The sequence below is a fragment of the Hibiscus syriacus genome, unplaced genomic scaffold, assembly GCF_006381635.1.
Source record: "Hibiscus syriacus cultivar Baekdansim isolate YM2019G1 unplaced genomic scaffold, ASM638163v2 tig00110597_pilon, whole genome shotgun sequence".
Taxonomy (NCBI): Eukaryota; Viridiplantae; Streptophyta; class Magnoliopsida; order Malvales; family Malvaceae; genus Hibiscus; species Hibiscus syriacus.
This window is the reverse complement of record NW_024062795.1, coordinates 1,184,461-1,211,514: the sequence shown is the minus strand read 5'-3', so window position 1 is coordinate 1,211,514 and position 27,054 is coordinate 1,184,461. Positions and strand designations below refer to the sequence as shown.

At 33.4% G+C, this 27,054-nt stretch overlaps 3 pseudogenes; 2 read left to right on the top strand and 1 right to left on the bottom strand.

The window, feature by feature from the left end:
- The first annotated feature begins 12,194 nt into the window (after window positions 1–12,194).
- Window positions 12,195–17,308, top strand: LOC120134753 (annotated as a pseudogene).
- A 167-nt stretch (window positions 17,309–17,475) lies between these two features.
- Window positions 17,476–18,430, bottom strand: LOC120133857 (annotated as a pseudogene).
- A 2,899-nt stretch (window positions 18,431–21,329) lies between these two features.
- LOC120134751 lies at window positions 21,330–26,815 on the top strand (annotated as a pseudogene).
- Window positions 26,816–27,054: the final 239 nt, after the last annotated feature.

Sequence of the window (27,054 nt, the reverse complement as noted above, 5' to 3'; positions counted from 1 at the left end):
TTCCTCGTTTGCTCCTTAGTTATTCAAATTTCAACATGTTTAAATTTCTTCAAAATTTCAGTATCTGATCACTAACAAGTTACTTATGGACCTATTAAACTATTAACCAAATAGTAAAGAACCTGTCAAATAATATTAGGTTTGTATATTAAATGATATACATATATATATAAACCCGATCTCATATGATGGGAGGGCTGGGCAACATTTAAAACTTATATCCACCAACCACAATTTCAACACGTGTTTTTATGTTTATTTTATTTTCCACATTTTTTTATTTTTAAAATTTGAAATCCTATTCCATGACATGTTTAAAACCATTTGACCTTATTTGAGGCTTTATTTTAATATATTATAATGATAATTTAGATATTATTTATGGTAAATATACAATCAAGCGATGCACCTGCTGACAACGGAAACGTCTTTGGAAGAGGAGGATATGTTCTGGGTTGAGGATGCTCCGTCGAGAGTTCTCATCCAAGTGGCGGAGGTGGCTCGACCCCCCCTTAGCCATCAACGGGTTTAAGTAGGACATGCATGAAGAGGCTCGATCTTGTTTTAGAGATTCTTGTTGGTTCGTTCATGGACTCGCAGTTTCTATAGCAAGGATTTGGAATGTCGGTTGCGATGGGGTTTTTCAGTTTCCTTTTTGTTGATTTATTAGGACGGTCGGATTCCTTTATTCATTTTTCAGTTTCTATACCATTTTGCATTAATAAATACAAATCATTATTCTAAACTTTATTGGTTTCTTTTATGAACTATAAAAGAATTGACATTTTCATTTTTCTGTACTATTGTAGCATGATTTGTTCAAACATCCAACTGCTTTAATCTCATGCAACTCTGTAACTATTCTCCATGGCCGTGATTTATCGCTTCAATGCCAATGATGACCTCAATTCTGAAAATGATGAAAGATGAAAAGAAAATAAGGAGAATTTGAGGTCACGCATTTTCTCGACTCTTTGATCTTGATTGATGCAAGCATCAAGATTGTAGACATGATAGGTTGCTTTTTCCATAATGATTAATACTAAGACCAAAGTCTAGACAACTAAATCAAAATTAAATATAACGATACAAGACTTTGTGGATATTAACTTCTGATGTTGGGATGTTAGGTTCTTGAATACTTTCACTAGAAGATTTTCTCTTTTTCTGGATTTGAATTTAGTAGATAAATGGAGAAGACAAGCTGCGATGAAGGCCAACTGAAGGGAAACAGATTGGTCAGATTGATAAGTTATAAAAGTTGTGGGCAAATTTGTGGTTATGTCAAAATATATATATGCGTTCACCACTCTCAGTAGAAGGTGGCGTAGGCTTTATTTGAACAAATTTCAAAATATCAAACCTTATCTGACTGTTTTAAAAAAATTAAATCCTCATAGTAGAAATTTTGAAATTATCATATCTCTATTTGAATATTTATTTCAATAGAATAAAAAAATCTAATAAAATAATAAAGTAAAATTCATTATAAATATCTTACTTACACATTCAAATTAGAGATATTATATAATTGAATAGTACAAACTGAATTTTAATTTAATTTCTTCTAACATTAATTTTAAAAGAAAATATCTTATATACACGATAAAATGAATATCCCCGTATATTAAAAGTAAAAAGGTGAATATGTGATTTTTTCCTGTTCATTCGAGTAATTTATTTTTTTTACTGCATTTCAAGCAAATTCCATTTATAAACAGATTTCATCTTTTAAAAATTTAAATCTCAAGTAACTTATGGTAAATGAATGGATTTCAAGAAAATAGTATACACTTTCCCCTTATTTTAGTCGTAAAATATTCGAAAATCTTATGTAAAAATATGGGCGGTGATTCCCACGCAATAAAAAGGATAGTAAAAACAGTGGGCGGGGTCCTTGAAAGAATGGGCGAGCGTGTGTCCCACAACGGAGGTAAGTACTTTCAAGAAGAAGAAAATACTATATTTTTGCTCTCGCTCGTTTGTAAAAGACGGGTAGGGTAAGGGCGGCCCCTGCTTTTTTTTTATAGCTAGAATCCTCCACGTTTCATCTTCCCATTGGCTGTGAGGATACGCGTGGGTCCTACTTTAGATTCCCAGACCAAGAACGTCAGAACTGAATTGCAGCCTTTTCTCACTATTTTCTAATCATTTCTTATTATTTCTGAATAATTACACGTCGGCTGGGAGGATATCAAGCACCTGTGGGCTCCACATAGTTTTCAATGAAAACTGTTCACAGTGTGGCGCACCCACTTGATTCTTTCTTTCTCCCGCCTTTGATTTATTATTTGGGTAAATTACAATTTTTCCTATCAACTATTTCTTCACTTCTATTTTTGAAACTGAAGTTTAAAAACTTTCAAATTGTTCTTGTTTTTGTATTTCCATTATTAAATAATTAATGGCGTAATGACATGGTAATCCAAAAAACATCGTTTTGGGTCCCTACATAAAATAAAATTAGTCCAAAATAACATTTTGGTTCCCCATAAAACACTACTATTTTATTTATTTTCTTTCTTCATCTTCCTCATCTCTTTTTCTATCTCTCGACCTAAAACAACCCAGAATTCAATCATCGCACTAGTAACCATTATGGCTATCATCGTTAGAGGCCAATGAGTCTCAAAACATCCTACCAAAATTCTCACTTTACGAATATGAATCCATTGTTCGTTTAATCGGAAACAACCTAAACTCCACAAATATAGTATTGATATCATCACTGTCATAGGTCGTCGTGCTCCATTCACCATTTGTGTTGATATCAATGTCAAATGTAATTTTTTTCTCTCCCTTTTCAATCCTTTAGTTTAGATCTGCATAGAATCAGCCCAAAGTCTTGAAAATCAAATTAAATGCCAATCCAAATAATCTTAATTTACATCTTTCAATATCTGATTGTTATTCGGTTGAGATATATTTCTCTCCATTAGACGTGTCATGCTTTGACAATTGGGATCTACGATCAAAGAACTAGAAGCACTATAACTTAAGAACTTTACAGTTTAAAGGTTGTCATAACTATTTTGAAAAACAATTATGTATTATTTAAAAAAACAGTTATGAAAATTAATTTGAATAAAATTGAAAGGAGTCGCCATCGACCTTTGGGTTATGCAAGTCAAATACATAAAATCGTCTTTTAAAATAATTTTAAGAAAAATAATTTTTAGATAAAAATCGGTCTACGTTTAACAAAGATTCGATTTAAAAGGATTCGAGAGTCGATTACGCGTGAGGAAGAATTAGCACCCCACAGCGCCCAAAAACTGGTATTGGATCGCTTATACGTTGTCGTAAATGGTAGAAATTATAACTCGAATATAAAGTTAAATTATGATCCATTTATTGAAATTTAATTAATTTGTTTTAAATTAATTAATTAAAGAAAATTCTTTAACCTGAAAAGAAATCTCAAAATTAGTAATCCTCCGTCGAAAAAGCTATCTCAACTATTTCTTATCCGTAAAGAATATTCCCTCTTCAATAAAACGCGAATCAAATATAAATGGAAAATCTACATTTTTTGCATAAAATAAATCACTATTTAGAAACATGCATTGCGTCATTTGAATAAAACCACGTTAATTCGTAAAATAAATTCGATCTATTTCAAATTCACATTTTGTTCGAACGTTGTATTGAATTGCACCTCCTCCGTAAGGTAGTACTTTTCACACTCATTCTACGACAAACATTCTTGAAAGTATTCGAATAAAATACATTTATAGTGCAAAGGTGACTAATAATATTCATTCAATTTACATATACACATAAATATACATAAAACTATAAATTGTAAAAACTGATAATAAACAAGGTACAAATTCGAACTTAAAAAAATCTACAAATGTGATGAGTTAAAAAATAAAACTATTCATTCTTAATAAAAAGGATTATAATATAAACAAAAAAAATAAGAGTCCATAACAAAAATATATAAGATTTCATATATGACAACCTCAATTATTAAAACAAAATGAAATAAAAATTGCAGACCCCATTATGCAATAATTACAAGAATTAAAACTTAATATGGTCAAATCGGCAATGATTAAACTTGAAATAAAATAAAGATGAAAAAATAACACCAAAGTAACATGTAAGACTAAAACAGAAAAAAAAACCTTATGTTAACATAAACAATTGAATCAAAACATAATGATAATGAAAAGTGACCAGAATGAACTAATAAGAACTTATATTACCTAAATATAAATGAGTTAAGATGTAATGGACAAAGCATGAATATAACCAAAGATATATATAAGGGAATAGGGGTAAAATGAAATATAAACAAATAAGAAGCCCACAACAAAAGAAAACAAAAGTTCCATTAATGACGAAAGTGTAAGCATTACACATGAAGATGACGTATAACGCTAATATCCCTTTTTCTTCAAAACACGCAGCCCCAGTCCTAAATGACTGCGTTTTGGTTGGGTGATATAAGACCCAAAACCAATTTCTTTCTTATAATCTCCCATTTCTCTTTGTTTCAAACAAAACCAGAGAGAATGAGATAAAACTCTCTCAACTCTCTCATCGGAGAGAGTATCAACCGCCGCCGCCGGTGGCTAGAGATAACTAACCACCCCAAATAGTTCCCCTCGGCCTCCTCAACTCGAAAACCACCCTCACTTAGCCTAAAACCTATCCTAAACCCCTATATCTAGAGGTTACCTTTCGAAAGCTTATGGGTCCGGCAACCTTTCTGCTCCAATACTGAACCGATGTAAGAACCCTTCCTTTTTTGTTATTTCTCTTTTTTCCCCTTTTTTCTCTCTTGGTTTCGGTTTGAATAGGCTAAGTTTTTTCTCTTGAAACCCGAATGGTTCCCCTCTCTGCTCTGCATTTTTTTCTTCAAAATTTTCTCTGTTTTTCTCTCGATTTTCTTCTCTTTAATTTTTTTCAATTTCCCCTTGATCTTTGAATCTCTCATTCCTTTTATTTACTGGCATGTTGATGGCTTGATGGATTCCTGTTGCCCTTCTATTTATGAGAATATAGGGTATAAATACCCTATTTTATCTTGAATGGCAACCCTCGATTGCTTTGGGATAATGTGGCCATGCTATATATATATATATTTTGTCCTACCACTTGCACTGTTGATGTCTCGTTTTGACTAATGGGAATGATTTCTGTCACTACATATGAGGCGGCGACATCAGAGGTGGTCGGAGATGAGATCAACAACATACGGTGGCGATAAAGTCTATAAGGGTTAGGGTTTTAGACTTTAAATGGCTCTTGATATGGATCATTGGACGGGTCCAGATCCAACGGTTCCTGATGGTGCGAAGCTATATGATATCTTTAGGGTTTTAAAACCCTAATTGATCTGAGTTAAAGATCGGGCCGTTTTGAGTATGAATCGGGTCGGGCTCCAGTGGGTTTCATTGGGTCGGTTTGTTGGGTGGGTAGGCCTGGTGGCATTTGCTTTGGGCCTCTGGGTGTTGTAATTGGGTCGTTGGCTTGTGGGCTTGGACGTTTGTGCCTCATTTAGCCTGTAAAAATGTAACACCCCCAACCCGTACCCGACCCGTGTATGAGTATGAGATGTCACATTACCTTTTTAAAGCATTATTCTTAACAAAATAACAAAACATTTGAATTATATTAAGAAAATACTATAATCTACATATATATATATATAAGTTTATACAAGGTTCACAAAATACTCAGAGCATACGCAACTTAACCTTCTATTACATGTCAACACTGATTTACATAACAAAATGACATACTATTAAGTTGCTTCTGATCTGATAGTTGCAGGAGTAATGTTGTCCAGCTACTTAACCTCGATCGTCAACTTTATCGAATCCTACGTGTGCAACACTCACACGCTAAGTCATCGACTTAGTGAGGCAATATAATAATAACCATAAAATATAAAGAAATTGCCAAAATGAGATGAGTTGCAATGATAATATGAATGTAATCAATGCAATAACCATAACCATATTCTTACACATAGACTTATCAAATTTCACATTCATAAGTTCACATTATTAAGTTCATTAGCCCATGATACCATATTGAGAACCTAAGGTATGTGAGTATTGTGAGGTTGTGCACTATGCTGTCACCACAGCTCATATAATTACACCGAAGTGCCAAGTAGAATTGCACCGAAGTGCCGCGTAGAATTGCACCGTAGTGCCATATAATAATGTCCATAAGGACCACATATCATTCCTTAAGAATCATATACATATACTAGGGATCAAGTACGTGTCTTACAAGACTTCACACATATTCCAAAGAATATATATATATCCCGAAGGACCGCGTAGACCCTCTACCCTTGGCATGCCAACTATACCTATAGTTCTCATCTACTTAACATGGGCTTTCACAATTCACATAATTTGTATCACGTAGACATAGTATTTTCATACCTTTATCACATAGACATATCATTTCCTGCATATTCATGTCACATAATGCATATGGTATAAACTCATATCATGTTTCATAATATGGAATGTAATCATGTATCAAAATATTGAATCTAGACTTATCATAAGTCTAGAACTGATTATAATACTATATTCATGCTATGCATATGCACTCACCTAGATTTCTTTGTCTTTCCCTCGATCGATCCTACTTGTCGATTGTTCCAGAACTCGATTAGGCTCAATATCTACATAAGCAAAATTTTCAAGATGATTATCAGATGCCTAAGTCTTGAAATTAACCTCTAATAGCCTAACAATTTAAGGAATTGATAGTTTAGTTTCTCTTTTTTTTTATGGGGGAATTGGTTCCCCCCTGGGGGTATCGATTCCCCTGTAGCATTCTGGAAATTCATATTCGTTTGAGGGGGGATCGATTCCCCTTGAATGGGTACCGATTCCCCTAGCCCAGAAATCCCATTTTGAGCTCGAAAATCACCTTATTTCAGCTCAAACCTTCCTATTTCACTCCCTTTAATATTCCTAACTTTAATACACATACTTAAACTCATTTCTACTCCATAATCACTTCTTTAAACTCCAAATCTAGTCATTCCTATGTAATTGCAAAAATTATACTAGTTTTGCAACATGTTCAAATTCCTATTCTAACACTTACTATCCCTTAATTAACTTGATGACAAGTCAAATCTCACTTCCAATTCTTATTATGAACTCTAATATAAGATTTCACTTTTCTACTTCCTTTCTTTAATTCTTCATATACTTCTCATCTTGAGGTTTTAAAATAATTTAAACTTCCTTTAAGCTTAACTATTACCTAATGGTCATGAATCAACCATAAATTCATCAAGAAATTCACTAACAAGAGATCTTACCTTAGCTTGGGTCTCACGTATGAAGAAGAAGAAAGAAGAAGAAGACTCTGGAAGCTTGTTTTGATTTCCTATACTTCCACGTGGTTAATATAATACTAACCCCAAATAATTATCTTTCTATGAAAAGACCATTTTTTCCTTCTAATCCTCCTTCTTTATAATTCAATCCTACACAAAAAACTCAATAAGTCATTGAACTTTTCCATCATTCTACTTTAGATCACCAAATTCTGAAACTTTACAATTTAATCACTAATCCGGTATAGAGGATGTTACAAAAAATGTAATAGTAAAATTGTTATAATAATAATAATAATAATAATAATAATAAATTAATAATATTTTTGGTATACCCGGACAAAAACGAGTGTTTACAAAGGTATTTCGGTAAGGGTTTTATAGGTTTGTGATGGTAAAGTCGATGAAGGTTTGAAGTTTAATGTTTGTTGTGGTCTTTGAGAGTTTCAAGTGATAATGAAGATGAGTCAACGAGGGTTTGTGGTGGTCGATAAGGGTTTAGGGTTGGAATGATGTATGGTGATCATTAGGGTTTGGGTGGTTATTAAGCGATTTTGATGTTAGAATTAAAGTTTTGAAATTGAGAGTAAGAATTCAGGATTTTAATTTTATTTTTCTTTATATTTTAAATCATAATTGGCATTACATATTAATTAAAATATCACGTCTAAATAAATAATAATAAATGCCATCATAAAGTTTATACTTTAAATGATGAAGTGATTAAATAGAAGCAATTCAAAAGTTTAACGATTAAATTGAAAATTTTTAAACTTCATTGATCAAAATATGAGTGAGAAAATAGTTGAGTGATGAAATTTATAATTTAACATTACTCTTTTTGGTCATTCCTTTTTAGTTTAGTACATTAAATAACAATCGATTCATGTTTATATTAATGAATGAGGTAAGGGGTGACAATCTCCTAGTGGAATATGGAAGCATTGGGATAATTTTCATTTGAGCTTCAAATCACTTCAAGTGCGCAGCTTTAATCTGATAATGAAAGTGTAATGGTCGTTAACATCATAATTAATTAACAAATCCTTGACAAATTTGATTGCCATCCAAGCAATGCTTTGATTTGACTTAAAAGTTTAATTTAATCGTCGAATTTATTAATGCCATTTTACTTATTAAAATAATTAAAATAATGTTTTTATTAATATTTAACAACTGAACATAAAAGAAATAGTTATATATTTTAAATTTACTTACAATTTAATATGCATTATCTATATGAATAGAACATAAATTTTAACGAGCAAATTGTTAAAATATTAATCGTATAACAATTGGAGAAAATATATAAAATTTCCTTATATTTACATTATTGTAAATGAATATCTCCCTATATTTCCACACATCAAGAGTGATTCAAGTTGAGTTGATTAAGTTACTTGAATTTAACATATTATATTTCAAATTATATAAAATTAGAATCATATCAATTAATAATTAATTGGTTTAGTGAGATGAGATATTGAATCATTTAAATAAAAACATGAGTTTAAATTATAATATAATACATAAAATAAATTAGATTAAAAGAGTTATTTAATCTGAATCAATCTAAATTAATCAAGTTTTACTTACTATAAACATGAATGTAGTCCAAAATTGTCCAACGGATTCATAAACCAAAAATTGAGTGGTAGAACTTTATTTATTTTTAATTTAATTTTAAGAGTTAATATCTTATAGAAGGATTTAGATATTACTATGCGGTCTAATTTTCTTTTATATATATATATATATATATATATATATATATATATATATATATATTATTATATTACGTGTCATCATTCTAACATTATAAAACCTAAAATTTTCACTCACAATATATGTCCATTAAATTAAGCTTAAAATTGTCCACACTCGTGATCCCAAATAAAGTTAATTATCCTAACAGCAACGTTGCCTTATAACATGTTAAGTGGAGTTTAAGAGAGAAAGTAGACTAAAACAAAGTGGATTTATGTGAGCAAAATTCATCACACACTTTGTTTTAGAAAGAAAAGTATTCCATTGGAGAAACGAAGTCTATGTGTGGCTTTGAAATCTCTGAGAAGTTGCATTCTCATCATCTTCAACATAGTGTAGGATAGTGAGAGCCTTAAAGTTTAAGTAGTTAAATGTCACATAAGTGGAACAATCTATATTTAATTTATTAGCGATTAATTCGAATTGAATATTGTATTGGACAATTATAAAGAAAATTCTTCTAATTTAGTTTTCTTTCTTTCTATAACATGAAGATTTGAACCAATGATATTATTTAAAAGATTTAACAACGTATTTCGCTAGATCAACTAATAGTCACTGATAGTTAAACAAAATGAAAAAAATATTAATAAAATTAATACGAGAACTTAACAAAATCTTGTTTAAAATTTAAAATTTAAAAGTATACTATAGAACACTTAACTATGTTCATAATTTTGGTTATTATACTTATACTTTCAAAGTTATAAAATGATCATTAAATTTATTAAATTATTATAATATTGTCATTAAAATATCAAACTTTATTATTATATCATCGTAGTGATTATTCTGTAATAGTTCAATAAATTTAATGATCATTTCATAATTTTTTAAAATTCAGTGACCAAAAAATCATTTGAACATAATTCTCTAATATATTTTACCAAAATGGGAAATTATTGAAATATCAGTTGTCATATATATGTTTGAGCACTTAGATATTGCAAATCTAGTAGATAGCTAGGTGTCATTTGTTGTTCTGTTAATAAAAATTAAAACAATTTGTTTTTGCTTCAATGACTATAGTGGCAAACCTTTCGATTAACAAGGACTCTTTCTCTAATTTTAACATTTTAAAAAAAAAGAGATTTGCACTCGATCTAATTGTGGTCTACAAATCACTATTCAATTTCCCACACGTGCACCTCGTTATTTAAAGGTATACTTTATTTAAAATCACTATTCAATTTGCCCACGCATGTGTATTTCTTAACTTTTTATTTTATGTTTGGGTGAAGTCCACAAATGGTCCCATAACTATAAGATACTACTTTGTTGAGTCCATTGACTATAAAAAATTACAAAATGACCTCTCGACTATAAAATATTGTTTTGTCGAGTCTCCCACTATTAAAAGTTACAAAATGATCACCTGACTATTCATATGTTCCAAACTAGTTATTTTCTGTTAAAAAATTGACGAAAGTCTAAGTTGGACTTTTACCTGTTGACTGAGATATGATAAAATATGATCTTATAATCTCAAACGACTATCATATCTCAGTCAACATGTTAATGTCCCGCTCAGACGACCATTAATTTTTTTAACGGAAAAGGAGGATTTTGGAACATAATGAATAGTCAGGTGATCATTTTGTAACTTTTAATAGTCAAGACACTCAATAAAGCAACGTTCCATAATCATGGGATCATTTAGTAATTTTTAATAGTTCGAGATCCAACAAAGCAGTATCCTATAGTTGGGGATCATTTGTGTACTTTACCCTTTTACTTTTTACACTAGAATTAAAATTATATTATATTTTTATTAATTATGAATCTTTTTACTTTTTACACTAGAATTAAAATTATATTATATTTTTATTAATTATGAATCTTAAAATTATGTCTGAATTTAAAACTAGTCCCACAGTTTTTTTTCTCCCTCCCGTATTAAATTAAAATGTATATAAATTTTTTATTTAAAATAAATTCATTAAGAACCCATCAAACCATAGGAAATATTATTTTTCTTAGAGATTATGAGTTATAGCAACAATGTATGTGGAGTGTGTATATATTATCAATAAGTTAAGAAAATTTTAAATATATAATACCATGTAATCAACCTAAATTATTAAAAAAATCATTAATAAAATTAAATTTACTTAAATCTAAAGCATTTATTGCTTTTAAAGTCTATAAGACTGGGGCTGTAAGTAAGTTGTTTATCTGGTTGTGTAATCGAAATCTTCTCCATATTATTGATGAATTTGCGTAGATTCTCGATGTACACTGGGAAAGTTTCAAGGTCGCAATGCCCACCACCTTTGATCCATAAAGGATCGTACTTTTCCTTTGAAAGTTCCCATAGTCTCTTCCCACGAGACCAATCCACAATGTCATCATTCGTGCCCTGCAGCCATTTGATCCGACATCAAATAATGTATGTCAATGAATCAAAAAACAACTTTACTTCATATATATATATATATATATATATTAGTGGCGGATCTAAAAATTTAAGAATAAATGTCTAAAATTTTAATTTTATTTTTTTAAAAATAATGAAAATGTAAAAATTGTAATTTTTTTTCTTTAATATATTAAGTTAAATTTAACTACTTTTCTAAAATAATAGGATGCACTTGGTCGCTTAATGCAACATGTATAACAAAAACTGGGCAGTTACCACGCTGGATTTTGTCTATTTTCTGCAAACATTTGGAAACAACTTGCTCAATGCAAAATCCAGATCATTTAATTGCAGAAGCATATAGATGATTTTACAGGAAGATTAAGACGAAGCTTACTTCGTCTGACCGGACAAAAGACCCGCATGCCGGAAAGGATGTGACTATGAAAACAACTCTTAGTTTCTGTAAATGAGGGGCCAAATGTAGAGTTGGCCCACTTCCAACAGATTGGGCATACAATATCAGTTCTTCCTGTTTAACCCCATATTCTTTCTTCAAACAATTGCATACGGCTTCTATGTCATAATATGTTTAGTTCTTCATCTCTCTTTTATGAAACTCTAATTAAGCTCTCTTATTTTTGTTATGTAAAGTGAAGTTTCCGATTTGAAACTCCAGCTCCGGCAACTTGCTGGAAGCGGTCACAGGCGTGGACGATTCGAAGCGAGAGCTTTTTAAAAAAGTGATATCCTATGACGATCGGAATCGATGTGTCCTCCCTCTTTGGCGAGATGGTGATGCTCCGCGACTTCCGAGATCGTTTTGAAGAAAATGTGTTACCTCTCGGTAATTATGCCAAAGTCAACCCCGATCTCGCTCTCTGACAATCACTTCCTCCAAAGGATTGCCACGACGAAGATCCAATGATCCGAGAGCTAGCCTTACGGAGTTTGTGTTCATTACGAGTTGCAAATCTGGGGAGTATTTGGTGGGGCCGTTAGGATCTGGATTGAAAGATAGCAATAGCTATGTCAGAATGGTGGCTGTCATTGGAGTTTGAAGCTTATCAATCTCAGCTTCAACTTGTGTTGATGCGGATTTTCCTTCAATGTTGAAGCATTCGATGCTCAATGACTCAGATACTCAAGTGAGAATAGTCTAAAAGCTTGAGTTGATTGTCAAACATTTTATTTTTGTTTGTAGAATTAGGTTGCAGCTTAAGAGTTATTTCTTTCGTTAGATTGTTGCAAATTGTTTGTGTGCGTTACAAGAGATTTGGAGTGCAGAAGCTAGCACTTCTGAAGAGGCATCGAGGGAAAGGCAAACTTTGATTAGCAAGCCAGTTATATATTACCTATTGAATCGGTATGTTCCATACATAAAATTGAAGAAATGGGAAAGTTCAATTCTTACAATCTTGTCGTGATTATACAGTCATTTATCTTGCTAAGTAATTCTAACAACTATGATATTATTTTAACTTAATGCTTTTAAATGGGGTTTTACGTGTAGAATCAAGGAATTTAGTGAATGGGCTCAGTGCCTTGTGCTTGAGTTGGTAACTAAATATGTGCCGTCAGACAGCAGTCAGATTTGACATTATGAATATCCTTGAAGATAGACTTCAGCATGCAAATGGGGCTGTTGTCTTAGCCACTGTCAAAGTCTTTTTACAGTTAACCCTGTCCATGACTGATGTTCACCAACAGGTTCTTTTTATCCGACTCTTTTATTCAATAGCTGAAGCTGTTAAATTTATACTTCGAAAAGCAATCTCCTTGCATGTGCAGTTGTGTACAATCAGGAGGTGCTTTCAATTGCCTTTGATCCGGCGGTTCATGCTTCTTTTGTTAGTCATCAGTATCTTCCCCTTTTTAGTCTCTAAATTTGAATCAAACTTGTAATTTAGCCTGTAAGTTATTTGTTCCTGTTGTTAACAAGAAGAACCTGGGCATGTTTCATTGACTCTGAATCATCATACATGAATCATGATCTTTTTATTAAACTATAATTGATTGTATTACATAGATGAATTAATTCAGTTGGTCAGGGTCTTGTTTACAGGAGGAGTTTGCTAATGTAACCCTTTTATGCAAAGGTTTATGAACGTATCAAAGCACTGCTGTTGACCCTTGTTAGTTCAGGAAGCCCGGAACAGTCTTATGCAGTTTTAAGTCATCTGCACCTCTTGGTTATGCGCGCGCCTTACGTATTTTCCTCAGACTACAAACACTTCTACTGCCAGTACAATGAACCATCTTATGTCACACGATTGAAGCTTGAGATGTTGACAGCAGTAGCAAATGAGAGCAATACTTATGAGATTGGTAAGCAAGCAGCCCTAGTTTCTTGAGGGCCACTCTGGAAAATATGAAATCAGTAAATTTTCAATGCTTCCTCTCAAGTATTCTGATATATAACCCTATTGACAAAATTTCAGTTACTGAATTATGTGAGTATGCTGCAAATGTTGATACTCCAATTGCACGAGAGTCAATCAGAGCTGTTGGCAAAATAGCGCTACAGCAGTATGATGTTAATGCAATTGTTGATAGGCTTCTTCAATTCCTTGAAATGGAGAAAGACTACGTGCCTGCTGAAGCTCTGGTAAGTAAATATTTATGCCCCTACTGGATGTTGATCTGTTAAATGTATGCATAACATACCTCTATTTTGGAGTTCTTTTATGCAGGTGCTTGTGAAAGATCTTAGAAAATATCCTCAGTGGAGCCATGATTGCATTGCAGTGGTTGGGAACATAAGCAGCAAAAATGTACAGGAACCAAAAGCCAAGGCAGCTCTTATATGGATGTTGGGGGAATATTCTCAGGATATGCAAGATGCTCCATATATTTTGGAGAGTTTAGTTGAAAACTGGGATGAGGAGCATTCTGCTGAGGTAATCAGCCTTCATGGATATTATCCAATGATTCCATGTTGAGCCATGTTTTTGTTTTCTCAGTCATTTCGGATTATAGTTTTTTATTTCCTGAATCTCTCTCGGAAAAAGAGAAAGAGGTTATTGAGCCAGTTGATTCTACTTTGAGCTGCATCTATTGTTGCATACATTCTCCATTCTCGAACCCTTGTTACTACTATGTTTCATTCATGTCCTTTCATTTGACATCTGATGCTGCGCATGTGTATATTGATTAACTTAGCAATGTTAATCATTGTAGGTGCTTGATCTCATAAAATAATTGCGTTTACGTAACACATTTTCAGTCCCCTGCATGATCCCCTCCCCCTGTTCATTCCTTTCTCTCCTAGCTGTGTTGTCTCTTAACTTATTCCACAAACAAGGGCATGACTGCTGTTGTGTTATTGTAGATGAAGTATTTGTTAAGTTTTCAATTGATAGAATTTGGGTCTCTTTTTATATTGAATTTCTGAAAGCTGGATTCAAAGATCTGTGTTATGAATTACTTCATTTACTTGGTTGATGGATTATGCCATTGCATTGGGAGCTGCATTGGCTGCAGGTATTGGTGATTTCACCAGGTATGAGTTTGTTTTTATGTCTTCTTTCCTCCGGTCTTACATCATTGTACTGTTTGAGTTGTCAAGTTATTTCCTGGAAACGATAATCGACCTTCAGCTTGACTGCAGGATGTTCATGACAGAGCGCTATTCTACTATAGGATTTTACGGTATATGTGTCTGTACTGAACGTGTGGTAAACCCTCCAAAGCAAGCTGTTTCTGTATTTGCAGATACTCAAGCAGTGAAATTAAAGATCGGATATTGATGAATTTAACAGTTTATCTGTTTTTACCAGAAGGTAAGTACTACCTAGCTTCTTCCAACTTATGTCATACGCATTTTTGTGCTTTAGATCATTCTAAAGCTGTTTTGATGGGCTTTAAACCATCCAGCCTGCATATTAAAGGGAAAAAATGCTAGGCATGTATCAGGAGGAGGTTGCCTTTGATTCAAGGTGACCAAAATGCTTGCAAGGAAAATGCAATTCCAACATTGCGACCTAAAAACTACTTGGCAGTGAGGACCAATCTGGATACAATACTATAAGATACCTAAACCTAGTTTATTTGGGACATTACACGATTTAACACTCCCCTTGATAGACTTGATAGAACAATTAAGAAAACCTGTTCTTAGAACGACTAGACCTAAATGTTAAGCAATTAAATGAGGCTCCCAAAGAAGTCTTATTACTCATTTACAACCCATTTTGAAATTTAGGGTAAATGAGTTTTCCCTTCTGTTGCTGAAAGATGCATTTTTAAACCGGGTAAAGTCTACCTAAAGTGCTTGCATCTCTAAGTCATTCTTCCCTTTGTCAATTTCTTATCCTGCATCATTTTTGTATCTAACAACCCATGGAAGACCCACCAACAACCCCTATGGAATGGACTTGCAACTTATAGTTTTTCTGTTACCAAACAAATTGCAACAACTTTATTTTGAGTGCTGTTGAGAGCTAAAATATTGACTACTATTGCTATTGGTTTCTTTTCTGTATTCACAGCATTGCGCCTCTCCTATCTTTCTATTAATTTTACACAAAATTTCCATTCTGCTATTAAACAATTTAGCGTACTGCATGCATTCTGCATCTCTTTAGGGGAAACCAGGTTCTTTGATTGTGTTGTCAATCATGATAGACTGAGGTTAACTGATATTTGTAATATTTGCAGCCATCTACATGTTACAGATAAGGAACACAGGGGTCCACTTGAGTTTGCAATGAATTTGGAAATCTATCTATTGGTGAAGCAGCAGATAATGTTGCTTCTAGTCTGAGAGTGGAAGAAAATGACAAGGATCTGCTTTTAACAATCGCAGAGAAAGAAGAAACTAGAGGTTCAAGAAATAATGGAGCAGTGTATGCTGTTCCTTATGATTGTTCTGCATCTGTCTTTGCATCAGAAACTCAGATAGAGTCGGCAATTTCAGATCCCCCCACAGCGTGCCATTCTCTACAAGCAAGCTTCGGAATTGATGATCTTCTTGGTCTTGGCATGCCAGCAGTACCTGATGTGTCATCTCCTCAATTGAAGCTTAACACAAAGCTCTAGATCCAAGCGCATTTCAGCAGAAGTGGCGCCAATTGCCTGTTGCTTTGTCACAGGTTTGCTTCTGTATTTCTTTTTTCCCATGCCTATCTCTTACTTGCCCTCTCTCAACATTAGAACCTTTAAATTAACAGAACAATATGCAAGGATAGTTCTGTTGCAGTGCCTTATTTTATTGCCATAACTTTGTTTCTAGCCAATGAACACTATGCTATGACCATATGTTAGAAACATATTATTTGTGAAAGTAATGCATCTTTAGCATCAAAGTATCCTTGGATCTTTAACAAAAATCCTGCCCATCCTTGAAAACTAGACCACCAGCTTGTCCCTAGATAGAACTATCTGGTCCTTTGTCAGCTCTTAATTTTTGTAGCAGAACAGTGTTTAATCCACACCTCCCTCGGAACTCAACATGCCCTTCATTGGTGCAGGAACTCTCACTAAGCGCTCAAGCTGTTGCGGCACTGGCAGTCCCTCAAGCTTTACTTAGACACATGCAAAGTCATTCCATCCACTGCATAGCATCAGGTGGTCAGTCCCCCAATTTCAAGTTTTTCTTCTTTGCACAGAAATAAGAGGAATCGTCTATTTATCTTGTCGAATGTATAATCAACACATCATCGGCTAAAGCCCAAGTGAAGATCAAAGCTGATGATCAAAGTACATCCCAGGCATTCTCAACCCTTTTCGAATTAGCCTTGTCCAAGTTTGGCACTCCATGAACCCTAAAACTACTCCATTTAATGGCTATGGGTAAGGATGTTCTCAATTGCAAACCGAAAATCGATTTTGTAGAGAGAATTGTTAAACTCCTTTTTTGCATAATCGAAATGTACATTTTCTTTTACATAATTCCACCCGACAGTTCATTCCAAGAAGTTGCTAAAATTACTAAACAATATTACGAGACTCACAGGACATATTTAATACTTTCTTAGTTTATATTATCTTTAAAAAGAATTACCAATAGTGAAGAGTTGATCAAGATCATTTATTAACTGGATTGAGATTTAAGATAAAAATGTTCACTTGTATCCGAAGGGTATCAAAAACCCCTTTTTTAACATGTAATATGCTCAATGATGCCAACAGGTCTTTCAATACTCAACATCAAAGCTCATAAAGTCATCCACCTTCATCCTTCTTCTCCCCGGAAGGTATCAAAGAATTCAACCATTGCTTCCATGGAGCATCCTCTTGTTGCTCAATCCACGATAAGAAGCAACTATCTAACAAGCAGAATAAGTTGACATATAAAAGTTGGTATCTCACCGGTATGTATCGAAAATTTGCAACCTGAACAATCGGCCACAGCCCTCCTTCGAGAATGAATGCCGGGACGAAATCTCTCTTTACATCTTCTTTGATTTGGGGAACACTCTTTCCGGCGGAAAATCCATGTAAGTGAAAAATACAAGTAATCCAATGGCCCAAAGATGAAACCATCGACTGCGACTTTGGTACCCACGAAACGAAAAGAATTTGGCCGTAGATGAAGTCGCAACCTTATGCATCGGTCCAAACCTTCGTACCTATAAATGTTACCAAGAAGTTAGAGTTTCAACACAAGGTTTGCATATAGAAAACATTGAGCACGCAAATTTTAACCATGGAAGAATTCCATCACCTAGTTCAACTGAAAATGAAAAAGTAACCACTATAAACCATTGCTAGTTTCCATAACAATCCCCTTACATATTGAAAACCTTACGTGTATAGCAATTTTCCGATGCATGATGATCATGTAATCCAAACTCTAAGATGAAAAAGCAAGCAGCAAACATTCTTGAATTACCAGTAATGACCAACTGGTCCAACAAATCCGAAGCCGAACAAGCTTGTAGTAGCACTCGTTTCCAATTAATCTTCAAATTTTTATCCTTTTCTGATACATACAAAAAACAGCAAGGAAAGTTCATGTACTAAAAGAAACAAGCCGTAAAAAAAAACAAAATTAACGATGCTTAGAATACACATAAGGAAGAATGCAATGTCTATTGTCTCCATTGTGGACAACTTTGTACAACAGGAATTGCGGGGATCGAATCTAAGGTAACTCGACAATCACGCTTTTCATTGCATCTATGTTACTCAACTCGTGTGTGAATGTTGGATACTGGTATGTGTCCAACAAAAGGTAAGTTCATTTCTTTAAAAAAATGTCCATTTACTTGAAAGGTCTTTGAAGGATCATATCACCACAACCATGTCGATGTGTAGGATATGGATGTCGCTGTAGACATCTCTCCTTCAAGAAGAAAAAGAGTCGAATAACAGAGCTAGCATTGCAGGTCAAGCTAGCCTGAAGGTCATGAGGTTGACAGTGATAATTGATGCAAACCCAGCTCCCATGCCAAAGAAAGGCCATCTTTAATGCATGTAATCAAAAGACAAAATTCTTCCTTTTCTAAAGAATTCAAACCAAGAAAAATGAACTAAATCCATCAAATCTCCTTATTTCAGCAAGTACGGTTCTAGTTTCTCTTCAAAAGAGGGGAGAAATGCATCTTGCTTGTTCAAAATGTTCATAAATTGGCAGACTGAAAGCAAAAGCAACAACAATTAAGTACAGCCCCAATTACACAGAAAAATGCCAAAACTGATTATATGCTTACTTTCCCATAAAGAAGATACCAATTCCATCTGGGGAAGAAAAACAAACATGCAGCAACACCTTTTTCAATTACAACAATAATTCAATGGCATCAAGAACGTATCAAAATTCACAAAAAATAGACAAGTCAAACTCAAACAAGGGCAGGAAAATACTGAGAATTAAAGACTACCCATGTTAAAGTAGGGAATATGATGGCTTCTGATTGTACCTGAAGATGATGGTGTTTCTTGGCAGTTGAGTGAGTAATGGTTTGAGCAGCTATCACCAAAACCCCAAATCAGGCCTGAACTTACAACCTGTGTCTTCACTGGGTGGATTGCCAAGCAATTTTGATAAAATTTCCACAACTTCAACATTTCTTTTTTACAACAGAAATGAACAAAGGAACAAGAAAAAAGAAAAAAGAAAAAGAGAATTCAGAAACCTCGGATCTAAGGTTTAATTACAGCACTTTATTTTACAGGGGAGTAATGGGATCGAAGAAAGACATTTATTTTCTTCTGATTTCTGTTCCAAAAACCCATTTTCAGCGAAGTTCATATATTTTCTTCTTATTCCCTGGGAACTGTAGCTGGGCCAGAATCTGTCAAATCGTTGCTTTTTTAATTCCTTTTCCTTCTTTGTTTTGGTTTTGGGTTTGAACTTTCAAACTCTTAAAATTCCAAAGCCAGCCCAGCCCTGTCAACCTGGCCATTCTTTCTCACAGGATATATATCTGCCATTTTACTTTACTACAAAAAGCAAATTGTTGTATTTTAATTTCTAATAGTAAAAAGATCTCCTAAGTCCCTTAAATTTATAATTTGTGACAATTGGTCCCTCTCAAGAAAAGAGGAACAGTTTGGTCTTTGCCAATTTTGGAAATGAACAATTAGTCACGTATTAATATTTTCCACCAATTTTACATCATTTTGATTGATATGATAATAACTTTAACTTTTAATATTTACATTTTATGTGAATTTAATTCTAATTTTATAAATATAGTTAAATTTAATTTATTTATAATATTATTATTATTTTGAATATTTTTATTTTAAATAAATTTTGAAAATTTTATGTATTTTTATTAAGTTTATAGATTCATTTTTAAAATTTAAAATATATTTTAGAGTTATCACTTTACTTATCTAAAATCGTCAAGAATCAAAAGATATGTACACCAACTTGTTAATCAAAGATATTTTTAAACTTAAGATACATAGTTTTTTTTTTAAATTTAGTATTTAAACTTAAGATACATAGTTTTTAAAAGTTCAAATAAAAAAAGTAAAAAATATATAATTTTAAACTTAAGATACATAGTTTTTTTAAATTTAGTATTTAAGTAAAAATATATAGTTTTTAAACTTAAGATACATAGTTTAGAAAAATAAATTTAGTTTTTAAGTAAAAAATCTATGTATCTTAAGTTTAAAATACTAATGATTGAAAAATAATAAAAAATCATGTCATAGGGAGAAATTGTAGAATGATTAAAAAGTTCAATATTCAAAATTAAATAATTAAATATAATTTTTTAAGTATAATAAATAAATAAGAATGATAAAAAATTCAATTATTAAATTTATAATTTACACTTTCTGCATTCTTGTAACAAGTAATTTGGCCGGTCGGTTGAAATTAGTAATCAAATTATTTTAATTGAAAATGTATATATTTATTAGGTAAACTACATATTTGGTCATTCATTTATTTACAACTTTATTTTGTCATTCAACTACTTTTTACAATCATATTTGACTTTACGTTTTTTTATCACTTGTCCTTAAAAAATAAAATTGTTGACATGATTATTTTTTATATTTTTTATGATATTATTTTATAGCACATCAATATCATCATTAAATTTTTAACGATAAATATTAAAACAAAATCAAAATATAACATTAGATATGACTTAAAAAATAATAAAATGATCAAAACGAAATAAAAATAGATGAGTGGCTATTACTTAATTTATCTCTACTGATATACAAGATTATTAATTATTTTAATATATTATTTGTGTATTATTACCAAATTTAGGCGGACAATCGATACACGGTTGGATATTAGCGGTCAGCAAGTCAAACCATCCGTATCAAGGCAAGTACATCTAGATATGCTACGTGTTTACTACTTTTTATTAACACGTGGCATATCATCTTTGGCTTTCCTTTTATTTTCTTTACCTCCCAGATAATTTCAAAATATATATATATATATCCGATTTATGTAGACAGAGACAGAAAAGGTGGAGAAGCGAGAGAAAGAGAGGAGCTGCCGATTCTTCGCTGTTTGAATTTATTTTATAAACATCGAATTTTTCGGTGGCGCCTTCGGTATCGCAGTTCCTCGCGACCACCCGATACGGTGGCCGGAATTTGATTGATATTTTATAATAATAATAATAATCCTTTTTTTGTTCTTTTTTGGGGGAATTGCTTTTTTGTGAACGAAGATGGTGAATTCTATGGTGGAAGCAACCAGCAGCTTGCTGATCGGACCTGATTGGGCCAGGAATCTCGAGATCTGCGACTTGATTATTCGCAACCCCGTGTACGCGTCGCACTGGATTCTAGTTTCTTCTCTCCCCCATCTCTCTCTCTCTCTATCACTCACTCTCTCTCTTGTTAGAATTATTGCGTCTGAATATGATTAATAAGAATGAATATGACGACTGTGAACCTAGTTTCTTATCTTGTTTCTGAATTCGATTTGTTGTTGTTGAAATTCTCATATTTTATAGAAATTATAGAATTTTGGTCTAAGATGTTTATCTAGACTGATCAATTTTTTTTCTCTTCTCTTTCGTTCAATATGTAATTTAATTCATGGATGTGTGCGATATAGAGCTTTAAATACGGGTCGGTATTCAATTTCATGTAAATATCTGGTGATAGAGACCTCAGCTATTTGTCTCAAAGTTGAAAGATACTACATGATAGATGATTTCATTGGCTGTTACATTATTATCCTGAGTTCCCGACGTTTCAATTTTCATTTTTCAGATATGAATTAGATTGTCAGCTACTTTAAACATGACCGGCTTAACGATGATTATGTTGTATGCTAGTACTTTTGATAATTATTTGTTTTTATTCTTTACTATTCTTTAAATGAAATTGTCGTTTATCAGACAAGCAAAAGATGTTATAAAAGGCATAAAAAAGCAGCTTGGACATAAAAATCCCAAAGTTCAACTTCTTACCTTAACTGTAAGCACTTGATAACTTTTATATTGACTTGTACTAATCCATGGATATTACTATCACGTCTTCTATATCTTTCTTATAGATCTAAACTTGTTTAATTTTGATCTACTTCCTATGTTCTAGCTACTAGAAACTATCATAAAAATTGTGGGGACCTTGTCCATATACATGTTATAGAGAGATGTTCTCAATGATATGGTCAAATTGGTCAGGAAAAAGGTAACTATACACCTGTTTTGATCTATTTTCTTCTTGTAAAACTTGTTCTTAGTTTTTTGTACTGCTCAAGTGCAGCAGCCCAATTTTCATGTCAAAGAAAAGATATTGAGTCTGATTGATAGTTGGCAAGAAGCTTTTGGCGCAAATTCAAGATATCCACAATATTATGCTGCATACCTAGAGTTATTGGTATGTCTACTGAGATTTTCATCTCAAACTGTATTCTTGGGATCCATTTATTCATATGCTATATTTTGTTCTCGATACCGTTGTATTCAAAACATGTGATACGGGTATCACTTTCACATAACGTGACCTTTTCCTTTTTTTTTCTCTGACTCAAACTGGTTTGATGTTTCAGCATGCTGGGGCAGTATTCCCTAGAGGAATGAGACGTCTGCCCTGTATTCACTCCTCAAACAACCTTTGTCTTATACCCAACGCGAGTCTTCTGCACAGCCTGAGTTCCCAACCCTGAGGTATTTTTTCTGTACTTCAGCTGTATGAGTAGAAGCATCATATTTTTCTTGTTTTCCATTATTCGTATTCAATGTTAAGAGACCAAGGGTTTCTTAGTGAAGAAAAAAAGAAGAAAAACTCTTCCTAATGTCTTTGTAAAAATTGTGCTGCAGTAATGGGTTAAGCAAAAGTCTTCTGCTCATGATAAATCCTATCATCATCATCTACTATTTAAATAATTAATCTCATTGAAATAATTTCTTCCCTGAGCTTTACAGTAAGGTTCAATTGTATAATAAGGATAGTATTCCATTCTAATAAGTACATACGACTAATTTAATATTATATGTATTAAAATAAGAGTAATTGTCGAAACAAACTTTTATTCACTTACTGTACATTAAAAATGGATCAAAATGAATTATTGAGTGAAAAAAACCTACTTGTTTTGACTTCTCAATTTGGTACAGTGCTCCCTGTCCCTAGCAGGTAAACATGGATGTTGTGTTCCACACCAGTTATTGCCCTTTTCCTCTTGAGGTAGAGCAATAGGGACTTTTCACATACTAGAGTAGTTAATAGTTGAAAAATGTGGATTCTTTGTTGTGTCATATTATTGATACTGACATTTCATTGCTAATTCATGTTTCCTGCTTGGTATTTAATAATTGGTGGGCATCTATTGTTCTAACTGGAGTTCTGTTTCCCAGTATGTCAGAAATTCAGAATGCACGTGGTATTATGGATGTCCTTGCAGAAATGTTAAATGCATTAGATCTGGAAACAAAGAGGTATAGGCTCACAATTTAATATGTCGAGAAAAGGGATATATTTTGTTTACTTGCTAAAACAATTTTGTTCTCACAAGAGCATGGTAATGTGGATTCCTAGTGGACGAGTCTAATTGGATTTAAAATGACTACCAAAGTCGTAATATAACTGATCTGTGTAGTAATTGCATTGGCTGTGCTCAAATTCGACAGATTCTGAATCAGTTTTTGAGTGTAAACTTTATGTTTTTCCCGCTTGTACCGTAGAACTTTTCAGATTTCATTAGAGTTTCATGTTGCTAAATCATCTAATAATCTTTTTATGAATATTATGTTTTCTTTTCTAAATTCATTTTTCTATTTATATGTTTACTGAGCTTTCTTCTACAATTTCAGGGACTTAAACAGGAGGTGATTGTTGACTTAGTGCAGCAGTGCCGTGTCTACAAACAAAGAGTTGTACACCTTGTTAACTCAACAATGTAAGGACACCCAGTTAAGCAGTGTTATCTTTCATATGTTAAGTCTTGATTTCATGTGGTCTTATATTCAAGTCAGGTCTCTCCACCTATTGCCAATTGGTCTTAGGTTGGATCATTGACAGTATCAGAGAGAAAGTGTCTTCTGTGCTTTCTGCCTAAACCGACGTGAGATTGTCCTGTAAACTTGTTTAGCTACATGTGAGGGGGACTGGTAAAATGGTATCATCACGCTTCTTCTATGCCCTGGGTTCCTTGTGCAAGTTGGGCATTTTCACTTGCTGACAATTGGTTTTAGGTCGATGCTTAATGGTTTACTGTTAACTTCCAAGCAGCCGTAATACATTTGTCTGGTTTGATGAGTTGATGTTATCATCTGTTTTCATGGTCCCTTTGCGGGTTCTTTGACTAGTTTCATTTTTATACCTGGTCTTTTAGGTTATTGGAAGGTTCACTTGTTAATTCATGACCAAATAGAGGAAGTGAAATTCTGAGCGTTGAGATCAAAGGAATTCACTATTCTATTCAATTATATTCTTTTGGTGACTAGCTACCAGGGCAGTTTGAGGAAGGATTACTTTTTTTTCTGTTCCATTTAACTTTTTGCTTATACCTCTACATGACTGCTAAAGAGATATTTACTTCTGCATGATATTTTCATTTATTCTGGCATGTATGGTGTATAAGTTGCATGGGTTTTTAGATGACAATGGAATGATAAACGGGTTGTAAGAAATACTTTTTACATATCAAACACATCACCTTTGGTTCTTTATCTCCTGCAGGGATGAGTCACTTTTGTGTCAAGGTTTAGCATTGAATGATGATTTGCTGCGGGTTCTAGCACAGCATGAAGAGATAGCTTCAGGAACTTTTCAAGCTGACAAACCTAAGCCTGAAGTTGATACTGGGGATAGCAGCAAACAGTCTGAAGGGAGGTAATTATGCTTCTTTGAACTGGACTGTTATATGCTCGGTATCTGAAGTTGACACCCAAGTGTTAGACACGGACACATATTTCATGAAAATGAAGAGTCCGTGTAACATAGTATACGGCTGATAGAATTTTCTAAGAATAATAATGTCTATTATGTTTCTTGTCTTAAGCAGTACCCTGGAACTTGATTACAAGTTTCATACACCATTTTGATTTATTTGTTTTGAGGAATCCTCGGAAAATTTAGTTGCTGGATTTTTCAGAACACTGCAGGTGCATGATTATGCCCAAGTGGAAACCTTTTGAAAAATTCAGATATAGTGATTGGCTGTGCGTTTCTCTCTGAGGAACGTCTGATTTGGTTATCAAATTTAGGTTGCTAGTATTGACATTGGAATTCATTTAATTCTGGGTTATCTTAAATCTTATAATAGATAATGTTTCCAGTGCTTGAGCTTTACTAACATTCTTCTCAGACCTACCTCGAGCACAAGTTCTCAAACGTTCAATCAGTCATCGCTTCCTGTACCTCCTACGACTGGTTCAACTCCAACGGCGGCAGTTGATCCTAAAATGGACCTCCTTAGTGGCGATGACTACAATTTCGCAAAGGCAGATGATTCACTTGCCGTTGTTCCTGTGGGAGAACCAGAACAAACAACTCCTGCATCATCACAGCAAATGGCCCTTGTTCTCTTTGATATGTTTCCTGACGATAACAACACCCCTGCTGTTAACACCCTCTTCAGATTCGGGTGGACAACCATATCCTTCGACTCCTCAAATCAGCAAAGCTTTTTGACCTCTCAAACTCAGCAGCAGAACTTTCACGAGATTGGAAATGCACCAAACATGGGATCACCTCAACATGAACAGCCATTTGCTCAAGGCACAGGTCCTGCCTGGAACATTCAGCAGCAGCTTCACCTCACCCACATATGGTTCGTTTCTGTTTATAATATGCTTTTCCCCCTAAAAAAAAGCTTGAATAGGGCATTTTACTTCCTGCACACACAGCCTCTGCTGCTTCTGAATTTATGAATTGTACTTTTTGCATGTCGAGGTGCCCCGAGTACCAGCTCACTACCACCACCCTGGGAAGCACAAGCAGCTGAGCGTAGCCTAGTTGCAGTTCCTCAGTATTCCCAGTCAATGGTTACTCAAGTTGTTGTAACACCCCCCTTCGGACCTCAACAAATGGTCAGTGATCAAGTGGTGGGTGTCTACATTCAGCCAGTCACAACTGGTCATTTGTTGGCAATTAATAACCAGCAGCAACAGGCTGTTCAGGGAAACCAATTTGGTTTTCATCCCCAAGGAGTCCAAGGAGCACCGTATAACATAGGCATGATTCCACAGCAAATGCCTGTACCCCAGATAATGGCACCGATGTATTCTCCTCAACATATGTATGGTGGGCAGCAAATGGCACCCCATGGCGGCCACGGTCAACAATGGTATCTTGATCAACAAATGTACGGGCTCCATAGGAGATAACAACGGTTCCAAAAACTCTTCCTACCAGGTTCCAACTTCGTGCCGCCAACCAAGCCTTCAAAACCAGAAGATAAGCTATTTGGAGACCTTGTTGACATGGCTAAATTAAATCAAAAAACCAATCCTGCAAGGCCTGGCATGTGAACAAGCAAATTTGTATACTTCTTTCCCGAATATAATATTTAATTTCTATTATATAATACATATATATGTATGTATTTTTCTTTGGTTCTCCTTTGTTTTATTTTTTATTCGTATGGAATTTTTTATCTTATTGTGATACAATGTATATATCATTTATTGTATACATCTCTTTAGTTTCCTTTTTTTTAAAAAAAATATAAAGCGCTTTTAAGAATTGACATGTATACATCTTATAATGT